Raw genomic sequence first — 12313 nt, forward strand, 5'->3', positions numbered from 1 at the left:
TTACCATTATTTCCTCAGCATTTTGTGAATATTCTATTACAACTTCCAATGCAATGGAGACAACGCAGAGTCAAGAAGCTGTAAAGAAAGAAGAAGTTAAATAACTCAGAAATTGAGAAAACACTCAATTTTGTCACATAAAAATTCTAGAAGTCCATGTGCCATGCAAATCAAGCACACTTGTATAGCTGACTGCTCTGTCATGGAGATTAAGAGGGTAATTCAATAGAAACATGCAGAGAAGTAATAGTAATTAAATCACAAAGAGGCTCAGAATATAAACTGGTCTTTGCATCCTGTTGGTGGCAAAAATATTATCACATCTACCACATCTGTATATACTGCATTATTGAATTGAAAATTTTCATGGGCAGAAGCACTGAGGGAGACAACTTTGAGTTTCTGTCTTCTCGGTTGTTTCGTGCTGAGAGTTTGAGATCTACGCTGATCCATTAATGCCACACTTCTCTAAGAAAACGGGGGGCCTCAGCAGAAAGGCTCCCACAGTTCTGTACACATTCTCTGTGCAGCTCAACACTGTCCACCCCAGTGTAGAATCATGGAGCTTCCTGTGAAACGTTTAGAAGAACATGACAACAAGTGCCAGATTGTTGACAGGCATCCATTTATGCAGATACTTCATGAACAGATTGCATTTCTCACCAAGGAGGTTGAAAAATGAAGCAGAAACTTTCATGCCCTTCAACAAGCAGGCAGAAAAAGGATGATGAATCACTAAAAAAAAAAAAAAAATCATAAAATAATCATCATAAAAACATCTAAAGAGCCCCTTGCTCACAAGTATTGACTGCTTCTGAACCTGTAGTCTTACTAGTTCTATGCCACATACTACGTCTGGGATTCCTAATTTAAGAAAGATGAAAGAGCCAATTTCATACACTATTAATAATAAATAACCAAACCAAAACAAAACAAACACCAAACCCCCCATTTTTGTGAGACTCTACCACCAGATGCATTTCAGCATCATTGATGCACTACATCAATTCAGGAGACTCAGTCACCAGTCACGTACCTCACTCAACAGACTACACAGATGCAGAACAAGCGTCTTTGATCTTTTTACAGATTGCACAACACAAACTGCTTACATGCAGTCAAAGCTTCTGTTCCTGAGGTAAGAGATCTCAAAAGATCTAATGAAGGTAAGAGACCTTTCACTTCCTTATACCTCTGCTGTACTTTCAAAATCAACTTCATTTCCTTCAAGATAGATGCAAGTCTACATAATTACTTAAAAATATTTTTTTCTTTTGCACAGAAACAGAAAACAAAATATCTCTGACCAAGAGTACTACTTTAAATAAAGTATTCCCAAGTATGTGGTTTACTCCTGAAAAAGCAGAATTCCCACACACTTTAAGTAAAATATTGAGAGAGAATCTGAAAATTAGTTACTCTTTCATCCACTCCCAATATTAATTCTGTATTTCAGGAAATACACTAAGAGTCATTTGAAAAATGCTTGTAAAGGACACTCTCATACTGAATGTGACAGAAATGTGAATGTTTAACAATCATATTGGTTCAGTTTTTAGTACTAATAATTAGCTTGCTCCTTAGTTGTCAGTTTTACTTCCATTTATTACTAATAATTAGGATCCTTATTAATAAAGGATAAAACTTCCATTTATTAGTAACTAGCATCCTTTTTAATAAAGCATTAAGTGACACCACCAAGTAACAGGATTACTGGGCTCCCTAATTCTGTAAGGACTATAGTCAGGAGGGAATTCTAGCAGAAGAAAATGCTGAGGGCACTCATGTTGGACACCAGTTTAAGCATGAGCACACATACCTAGAACCAGGCCTGTACTGGGGATCAGATGACTAACTTAGAATAAACAACTCATAATGCCATGTTATACACATCAATTCCCCATTCCAAAACACTAAGAGAAAGCCATCCATAGGAGCTAGTAAAAAACATTAGGACAAAAGTGCCTGTAAATTATTGGTTTATGCAGATTTAGCATTGCTTTGTAGCTCTAGGTAAGCCATGTCATAGGAAGTCTGAGTTTCATTGTCTACAACACCCAAAAGGATTTCCCTTATCAAACACCTGTTTAGGGATAGGAAAACAACACAAGGGTTTTTTTTTTTCTTTTTTTAATATGACAAAAAAATGGCAGCTTTTATATAATAATACAAAATCTATAGATAGGCTTCTAGAGAGTGAATCACTTGGGAAGAGGCCATTTGGGTTCCACACCTTCCCACCTTAATGTTTCAAAGGTGGAGTACACAACTTTTTGAATGGACTCCTAATTATGATACTAGGACACTGTAAAGAAATGGAAAGTAAAGAAATGGAAACCAGTGAAAGGAAAATGGGATCACAAGCAGATAACAACAAAGTTTCTGTCTCTGTAATGGGACTACATGCATCCAGTGCTTCCTTTAATCGTATGTATTCACTGCAGGAACACACAGCAGAAAGAGGCATAACGATTCAACATATGTTTAAGCCTTCTGTTAATCTAGAAACATACAAAAGATAAGTATATTAATAAACCTTAAGGATAATTTCCTTTTTTTTTTAAATTGCTTTCAAAAAAATAACTGCATTAAACACAGAAATTGCCAGGCTGCAAAAAGGAGCTTTTTAAGGTATGTCTCCCATATGTATAGAATTATAATGTTCAAAACAGAAACTTGATAGCAAGAGATATAAATAGAAATGTTAGAGTTGTAGAAAACCAAGGAAGAAGCCCAAAGTAATGTGGAAATATCACTGTCAGCACACTTAAAGCACACTAAAAGTTTTGCTAATACTTTAGGAACAAAAAGAACTTTAACAACTCTACCACCCACAAAGATTTATCAATCACTTTCCCATTTGGGGAAAGATATTATTGAATATCAATGATTAAACACTTTGTACTCTAGCATCTGTTGATATGGATGTTGAAGAGGACTCACAAAAGCTGCACACATATTGTCAAGTCCAAAAAAGGAAAACTGAAATAGCTGAAAAGTCAGTGATTGGGCTTCTAGAGTAATCAAGATGACGAAAACTAATTTGCTGCTCTTCATAAAGGGACACAGAGCTGTAGGCACCTCAAAATAAGAGAGCAAACAAAAACATGACATACACTATTACTATTTAACTACATTGGTTATGCAGAACTAGATATCTTGGTTATGTAATAACCAATAACTAGATAACTTGGTTATGTAATGAGGAAAATGCAAGCATAGCTTAACAGTGGTGTACAGACTTTGCAAAATATCATTTCAGACATGTGGAAACATGGAATATAAACTGCTCTGATGTAAAAGGGACTCTATTCTGAAAAGCAACAATGAAATTTAGCCAGTGTAGTAGATCATTAGGTGAACATCTACTTGAACACATGTACTGAACATAGTTTTTGCCATAAATTAGAGAATATCAAAAGCATGTGGACTTACTAACTCTGCTTTTGGCAGGTATATAAATGCAATCAGAAGTCTTCTCATACCTAGCATTTACAATTTAAAAACTAGGCCACTGGCAAAAGGATTCAGGAAGGACTAATAGAATTATTAAGGAACTGAAAGATATACTCCTCCTATCCATGGCAGCAGGGGATTAAACCGTTTAATTTCTAAAGGCAGGTCAGGATTTGATCATTTTTGATAAGCATCCATACTAAAAAGTGAAATCTGATTTTGTATTGATTCATCTGCCTCGCAGATAAAGAAACTGCAAGTTCCAATTTCTAGCAGCTGAGACTATGTAGAATTAGATTACACAAGAATTATTTTGCTGGTCCAACTTCTTTTCTTGCTTAATTAAAGTATCTAAAACAAATGCTCACTGAAAAACAAATATGGCTGTGCTATTCCTACATTACAGGATTTTTGTTTCTAATGGAGACACTCTATTTAAAAAGGAGTTAATTTAGACAACTCCTATGGCTTTCTTATACAAGAAAAAATTATTAGAACAAATTACTATAATGTCATATTCTGCAACAACACTCACTGTCAGGCTAAATTGGAAAGACTGGCTAACAGATTTCTTGGGACTTTTCTCAGAACATCCTTTTCTTTCAGTCTCAAGACATCAAAAGAGGTATTTAATACAACTCATTTTGGCATTGACGACACCTCAAATGTAACACACATCTAGTTCTGTGTGTCCAAAGACAGTCCAAGGAACAGCAGAAAAAATTTTGCAGAATGTGCTACAAAAGGCAAGATGTTAAGAGCTAACCAAAGACTAGGTGAAAGAAGATAGACAGAAGGAGACTGACAGCCCTTACTCCTGCCTCTAGATACGCAGTAATACGTGCATACAAAGTGAATTTAAGTTCAATAGTAAGAGAAAATGATAGTTTAAACACCAGCAATGTCTTTTGGAGGGCGTGTGTGATATCTCCACCACTGGGTGTTCCCAGAACAGGTTGGACAAAGATAGGTGCAGACAGAGCTCATTCTGACTTGAAATAGAAAGAAATCCTTTTGGGTCTTTGAAAGTCTATACTTCTCCTGTAAGCCATTAAAAAAGCCCAGCTTTCAGTGCAAAGTAAGAAAACCATGTAATGTACATTCCTACAGTTTAATGTTCCTTTCTGCAAATCACATTCCTGTGACTTTCCTTTCTGATTATCTAAAATTCCCATTGTAAGTTCAACTGGATAAATACTTCCCCATTTTTTATCCTGAATGGCTGTGTAGAGCTCCTAAATAGCTGCCACATTTCAAAAGGGAAGTATTTGCATCTCAGCGTGGGTGAATACATGTCCACCCCCATTCAACTAGTACTGACAGATTATTTGACAGTTTAGTTTCAGTCAGACCTATGTGCCTCAAGAATATTTTTAAACATCAAGACAAAAGTTGTCATGGAGTTTAATGTGTCTGGGATGTGCATCTTTGAAATCATGTATCTAACACATGAAATGAACGTACTGTCAACCCTAAACTCCTGCATGGGTTTGGTTGTTCAAATATCCAGTTCCATATTGCCCTACTTAAGTACTTAATTTTTCCAGTATAGAATTTCACACTCATTAAATTTCACCTCTTTTGCTACAATAGAAAAGATATTTCACACTATTGCTCTCAGGCACAACAAGGGACTGGAACTTTTCTCAAGGCTCTTCCCCTCTAACTTTAGACTTTAGGTAGCTTCCTCCCTATTGTTTTTGATGAGATAGAAGTTCTCCTGCTGCTAAAAAAATTGTAAATGCTTTTGTGAAAAGATATTGACTTAATTATGTCTCTGAATATTTAATTTCTACTGTTAGCTCCTGCCTTCCTGAAAACTATTTTTAAAAAAGTCTTTTTTAATGCACTTTTCATACATTGAGCAGTGGTATGACTTTCAGTTGCAGAACTGCATTCCACAACTGAGGCTAGAACTTTTTAAGAAAGCTTCTTTTTCTTTTTTTATAGTCATCTTCCAAACAATCGTTTAAACAAGGCCATAAAAATAAATATTTTTTTTCTTACTTAAAATCAGAATGGTTAACTTATAAATGGTGCAGAGAAGAAATTTACACTGAGAACAAAAAGGTGAATCAGCTCCTTGAAGCATCTGGTTCACAGGGTATTTTCATACAGAATACTATACTAAAGATATATCACCTAGAGCAAGGAAATTATGGCTTCCTGCCTTTTGTAGAGAAATTGAAGTCTTTGGCATTAACCACAATATTTCAAGAGCACTACAAGCAAAGTCAAAATTCTATTCCTGCCAGGGAAAAAGCAGCTGTCACAAAGTGAAAAAACTTTTTAGACTTTCATTTAATATATAAAGAAACCCTTCTAAGTTCCAAAAACAAATGAGTCATTGTAAAATAATCTTATTTGCTTGAAGTCCCAGCCATTTGGCACCCAGCCAGCCAGGGTTAAAAGACAGACACTTAATATACAAAGATCCTAGCAACTAGTAGTCTGCAGGGAGCAGGGGATTGTATTGCCAGCAGCTGACTGATCAAGATCTCATACACTGAAAAGGAATATACAAAATTATGTGTTCATGGGCCACCTTTGTCTTTTGGAATAGATCAGAGGCAGGAAGATTGACAGTAAAGTTCATAGTCAAAGAGGGCAGACACCTGTATGTCCCATAAGCTCTGTGGCCCTACAAATGTGAGTAAAAACATCAGGAGACTAACTTCTGATGAAAGAAAAACAGAGGGACCAACACAGCTAGCCTCATTCACCACCATTTTAAAATCAAGTAACTCAGTTAAGCTGCTTGAATTCTCCTCTCATAGTTGAGACATATGTCTTTCCTGGCAGGACAAAAAAAACCACTGAGTTTTGTTGTCTGATCTTTCAATTTTTTCCTGCAGAAGGGGCAACAAGTAAAGTGACAAGTTAAATAAAAAAAAAAAAAGTAATGCCATTGTTTTATTAAAAAACAGTGGTGGTGAATCCATTTAGTTCTGACCACATGCATTTTACTTGTATGGCAGAAAGCCACGAATTCTCAGTGCCCATGACAAGGAGACTCCTGGCCCAAGGATTCTGACAATATGCCAGAGTCCAAACCAAGCCAGCCCAGCTGCAGCTGGGTGCTTCTGCTCTACACTCTCTTTGTGTGAAACCCACCAGTGTTTCCTGTGCCCAATACTGAATTCAAGGTGCTCCATACAAAGAAACACCTACTGCCACATGCTTCCTAACACCATTCATGCCAACCAGCTCCAATACTCTACTCTCTCCACAAGCACTGAAAGGGTCACTATTATCATAAAACATTTTAATAATCATTTAAACATATAAATCTAAGTAGTTTCCCATTGCTTGTTCAACTCATTTGATTCTCTGTAAGTGGCAGTATTCTTACTATGCATAATCAAACCATGAAATAATAGATGGATGTGTTGTTATGACAAACAGATCTGTTTCACTGTATCAGATCCTCTGTACCTGCATAAAGAAAATTTGAGGGAGGGTTGTCCTTGCAATGTTTACCAAAGTACTGTAGAGGTAATATTTGTGCTTTGTGAATGGCTTCTCTTTTTTCCCTCACACCAACAAGTACTTTTACTCAACTAATAACATATTATCAGCAGGTAATTTTGCCTCAATTATTTTTTGCCTTTAAAACCAGCAAGTGCACAACTGTGTGAGAACAAAGCTATAAACATTTCAAATAAGCACTGATCTGACTGCAGTGATCCAGCATGCTGAGCTGAACTGCCAACATGTATGGCTTCAGTAACAACAAATGACATTTCAAAACCCTAAAGCAGTCACTGAAGAATGCTTCATGGGATATGTCACCTTTGATTCACTTTATGCGATGTACCATTAGAAACATACAGTGGTCATTAATTACTATGCTCCAATAAGGTAAATGAGCATTTGAAACTGGATACAATGCACTGACATACCAGTGTGACTTTCTGGAATTTTCAGCAGGGTAAAATAACAGCTGAGGCCATGATTTTTAAAAGCATCTGGTCTTTGCTCTTACGTATGTAAGTGAAAATTGACCTTTAGGAACCAGATTAACTTGGTTTACATTCATTTCTTATTGCTGTGCTGAGCATTTGTAACCTGTACCACACAAAAACTTAAAATGTAATAAGAAAGCTAAAACAAGAAAAACCTGTCCATTAAATGGATGCACATAAGCAAAGGTTCTCTGTATACTGGACCACATTTTCCACACCAAAAGATTCACCAGTGTCATTGTTCTACCACTGACAATTATGCATGAAGGAGAAAGGGATTTTTATTATTCATACTCTAAACCCAGTAAAAAATGAACAAAAGTTAACAAGTAGCATAAAAGAAGTAAAAATACCTGTATTGTTACGTACAGCCAAATCAGAATATAGACCAAATTTCTAGGGCCAGGAACAATTTTTCATGCACAGACGTGGCACCATGGGGAGGTGCATATTTAAATTACATGCACACGGACATTGTGCTTCTTGTTTTCTGACCATTCCTTCCCTTTTCACCCACTGGTCCCTCTTTGGACTGATCTGATTAGAGACTGAAGATCATCTCAGCCCACAGCCACAAACCTGGTTGCAACAAAAAGTTCTACAGCCTACGGAAGTCTGTGCAGATAATGTCCCTCAACACACAAAAAATACACCACTCAGAAAAAGGTAAATTACAGAGAAAACTGTAACAACTGGATATTCACAATGATACAGTTGAAAATATAGATATGCAAGGTGTGAGTAGTCTAGAAACAATCTAGAAATAGTCTTTGCAACCGTGTATTTTTATTCACTTGTAAAAGGAAGAAGAAAAAAATGTTTAATGTTCTTTAGTGCAATAATACATCTGTCATACCTCACCATCACTCAGGATGTTTCCAATTTTCAAACTTACCTATATTTTGCTAAATCTTATCCTAAATATAGTCCAGTTTCTTTTTTGTGAAGATTTTATAACCGTGTAAGTGGAGGAGAGTAACCACTTTGTAGTGGTTGTCTCATTAAAAAAAAAAAAAAAAAAAAAAAAAAAAAAAAAAAAAAACAAAAAAAACAAAACAAACTGGCCAAATCACTCATAGCTAGTCTGCCCACTCGGTATAACAACCAAAGAGTCCCTGCCAGCTTCACCACATCACATCAGCCTCCTCCTCCCTTCCTCTGAACTACAGCTGGATCCAAGAGAAAAACATTTAATTTCACCCAAAAGCCCACACAACCAAAACAATGGAATCATCCAATCCTGAATGGAACTGGTTGTGTTTATGAAAAAGCTGAAGTTAAAAAAAAATCAAAATCTATGCTGTTAAGATTAATTATGAAACAGAAAGAGAAGTCTTCACACTGGTATATTAAAAAGTAAAAAAAAAAAAAAATTTGCCAATGATTACTTCTGCCAAGCTAGAAAAAAAATCCCTTTTGTTTAAAATGAAATATGCATAAATATACAGGAGTGACAAAAGACTATTTTTTTTGCTTTCAGAGCACTATAATTTTACTTAAATGGTAGGTGTTCTTTCAAAACAGAATGGCATTTCAAAGAGACACCCAATCCTGTATTTCAAATGCAGCAGTCATCTCTGAAACAGGTTCTTGAAGAAAATTTCAAAATAGCAAGAAGCAAATTAGTAAAAAAACAAAACTTATCAACTCTTTTTGAATAAAAACATAATCATAAGGAAACAAATGAACCTTTCCCTCCCCCCCTTCTCTTTCCTCCAAAGTCTGCGCCTGCACAAAGATATAAGAAGCCACTAAACCACAGGGTCCCATGCCTGCCAACCGCAATGGCTGAATAACTCGCCATGTGTCAGCAGCCTTTTACATGAATGTATTCCCTTGAGATTTAGAAATAAATAAAAATGTATACAGCAAAATGATCACTGAAATTATATGAGAAAATTTTAAAATCTATCTTTTAACAATGAATTGTTCTTTACTGAAAAACGTGAGTTTGTGTCTTCGTACAAGCATACAATGCATGTCTTTACAGTGGCTTGAGTAGGTAATCCCTAATAAAAAAAGCAAACTTGCAACATAGATTATTTTCACTAATTGATTTTGATTGTTTAACATCCACAACTACGATTAGAGGAAGAAGAAAAACAAAGGAACATTGAAGACGACTTTAAGTAATGAGAACATTAAGTTTGGTCAATGCCAGTGAATGAGTGTGATACAAGGAGAACAGGGCACAAAATTCCTTGAATACAGATTTCAGAATTACAATGAAGAAAGATCTTAATCTCTTATTCAATAATTATCCTTGTCCTACACCTAAAGAGCAAAAACAAATATTTCAGACTCTGTCGTCTGATGGGGTTCTTTGCAAGGCCTGAGAATGTAAAAGGACATGTGTTTCACATTTCTATCCACAATTATACTATATCAAAGGCCACTGATAGTTCAAATTCAAAAACTTCTAAGGTTGATACTTTTGTTTAGCTATTTCATTTATGCCATGCTTACTCTTTTTAATGTATTAGTGATTTCCTTTACATATTGCTACATACTGTATAAGCCAATCTATCCTTTCAGCAATAAGACACAAAAATATGCTTTGATTGTTTTTTTAATAAGACTGATAAAATCCTAGCATACCAGACCTGGCTAGGCAGTGTATCTTTTGTATGGCTACTAGCAGTTACAAGGTTTAGCAAATAGCCTAGGAATGAAGGACACATAAAATGTACATAAAATGAGACATAAAAGTACAAGACAATCTAGTGATGTTACAGACTGCTCAAAAGGAAATAAAATGCTAGGCTAGAAACTGGGACAGACGTACATATGGACTAAATCCAAGGACTTCCAGCATCTGTACCCTGACTTCTGATATATGCCATACATAATTTTTATTTTTACCATTACGGTTTTGTAAGTTCCATAATTTGTATAACTTGTGAAATGCAATGGAAAGCTCTGCTTCACCAAATTCTTGTTGTCATCTCATATACTCCACATGTGCAACCAGCACATTGCAGAGACACTGTTGCCCCCTCTATCAGGAAAAACAGAAATTATAAAATTCTGATTTAGACTGGCAAATCAAAAAAGAGTCAGGTCATGTCAAGTAACCTCTTTAACCCTCTTTTGAACACATCATAAAACTCCTTCAGAAACAACTTTTGTGTTCACAATCTCTGACTAAATTAGACATTAGCATTCTGCCTCATATCCAGCAGAAATTTATTGCTAAACAATGGCCAGCTGACCTCACCTTCAACAGAAGCTAAATATGAGAATGGAGGTGTGCCTCTACAGACAAAAATCTGTACCTTTGACTGTACATATATTTAGTAGAGTGATCTGTTCATGCTTTAGTAAAAAGCACTGGTAGAATTCAATGTAAGTATGATGCATAATCCCTAAAGTCCTCTGCCAATAAATAAATAAATAAAATATCAAATAGATTATTTGGAAATAAGATTAAATGAACAGAATTAAGGAAATACATAATGTATCTTATGGGGTGAGACAAAGTTTTGCTTTGTTAATCTGTCTGAATGAACTTCAAAAAGAAAGTAAGACAAGCTTCCAGAGGTAGCGATCTAGAACAGAAGGAAAATAACAAGAAAACCCAAGATACAGCCAACAAAAGTGACTATCAGGCTGTATATTTAAAAATAATCCCATAGCTCCAAAGAAATTTATATTTTGGACAGTTTTTCCAAGTAAAGCCCCAGGAGTAGAAACCCAAATCTTCTTAAAAGTCAAGTTTGACAATTTTATGACACAAGTTAAATGATGCGGCTGTCTGCAACAGCAGACAGTAACACAGGAGATCCTTGCCAGTTCTAGAATCCTATTTAAAGTTTAAGAAGGAGAAAAACCCCAAAACCACCAAGACATCCACACTGCCATTAATCTTACCAAAATACTAAATTATTACTAATCTGTTAATCAGTTTTATCCTCTTAGAAGTAGGCATAAAGAATAAGCTGCTGAAGCAATGCAAAATCTTTTGAACCATGCCAATACTAAAGCTGAAAACTCCTGAAATCTCCCAGAGCTAAATTTTCACATTTTCTACTGGCTTATGACAAAGAAATAATGTAGAAAGCATTAACTTTTGCTAAGTGCAAATACTTTAATATGTAGAATAATAATTCAAATAATGTAGCTTTCCTCCAGAAAGTTCTTAAAGATTAATAGAAATATAAAACCAAACTCATTAATTCTACTTTTATCAGCCCAGAAACTCTTTCCTATTGATCTGAGAACTTTTGTAACCTTTTTCTATATACCTAGCTGCATTATATCATGGTAGTATATATAATATATATACAAAATATGTCTATTATATTCTCTCTGTTGTTTCACTATCTATATACTAAATGAAAATTTTGTTTAGGTATTTTTACAACAAGCTACTTCTGTAAATAACAATGTTCAAGTGAGTTTTTTGTACACAGATGATTTATTGCTGAGGTGCCATCTCACAGGTGAACTGGAATCCCAAACCAGACTGACTTATCAGTGCTGGCAAATGAGCTACTGGCAGAGAGAAGCAAAGAAACATAAATTAGTGCTGCAGTTGTGACGATGTAGAACTTCAAACAGTTCTCAGTGTTGTACAAGCAATAATTACTTGTCTTGCTCCCTTTTTTTACAAGGCTGACAAACTTACTGCCACTCCCTTTGCTAATATTTCTCTCTGCCCACAGGTTCCAAGCTTCTTTTCACTAAAAACTGGATTAACATAACTAACATAAATTCAGAGCAGATGTTCTCAGTTGTACTTAGCTGTACAGCCACTTAGATGTTTTAACCCTAATAAAGGGCTGGCATGATGCTACCAAATATATCAGTTAATGCACGCACAAGTCAAAGACCATAGTTTTCTGTCCTTTTTTTAATTTCATAATGAAACAACATAAATCTTCCCTCATATT

At 35.4% G+C, this 12313-nt stretch overlaps 1 protein-coding gene across 3 annotated transcripts in view; it reads right to left on the minus strand.

The window, feature by feature from the left end:
* PRKD1 (protein kinase D1) overlaps positions 1–12313 on the minus strand; it is a 116083-nt gene that overhangs the window by 65970 nt on the left and 37800 nt on the right. Inside the window, exon 1 of one of the 3 annotated variants that reach the window (XM_038136847.1) lies at positions 7775–8405. The exons of the other annotated variants lie outside the window; for them this stretch is intronic. The gene's annotated coding sequence lies outside the window, so the exon portion shown is untranslated. Of the gene's footprint in view, positions 1–7774; positions 8406–12313 lie in introns of those variants that run through there. 3 annotated transcript variants of the gene reach the window in all.

The sequence above is a fragment of the Motacilla alba genome, chromosome 5, assembly GCF_015832195.1.
Source record: "Motacilla alba alba isolate MOTALB_02 chromosome 5, Motacilla_alba_V1.0_pri, whole genome shotgun sequence".
NCBI classification, from domain to species: domain Eukaryota; kingdom Metazoa; phylum Chordata; class Aves; order Passeriformes; family Motacillidae; genus Motacilla; species Motacilla alba.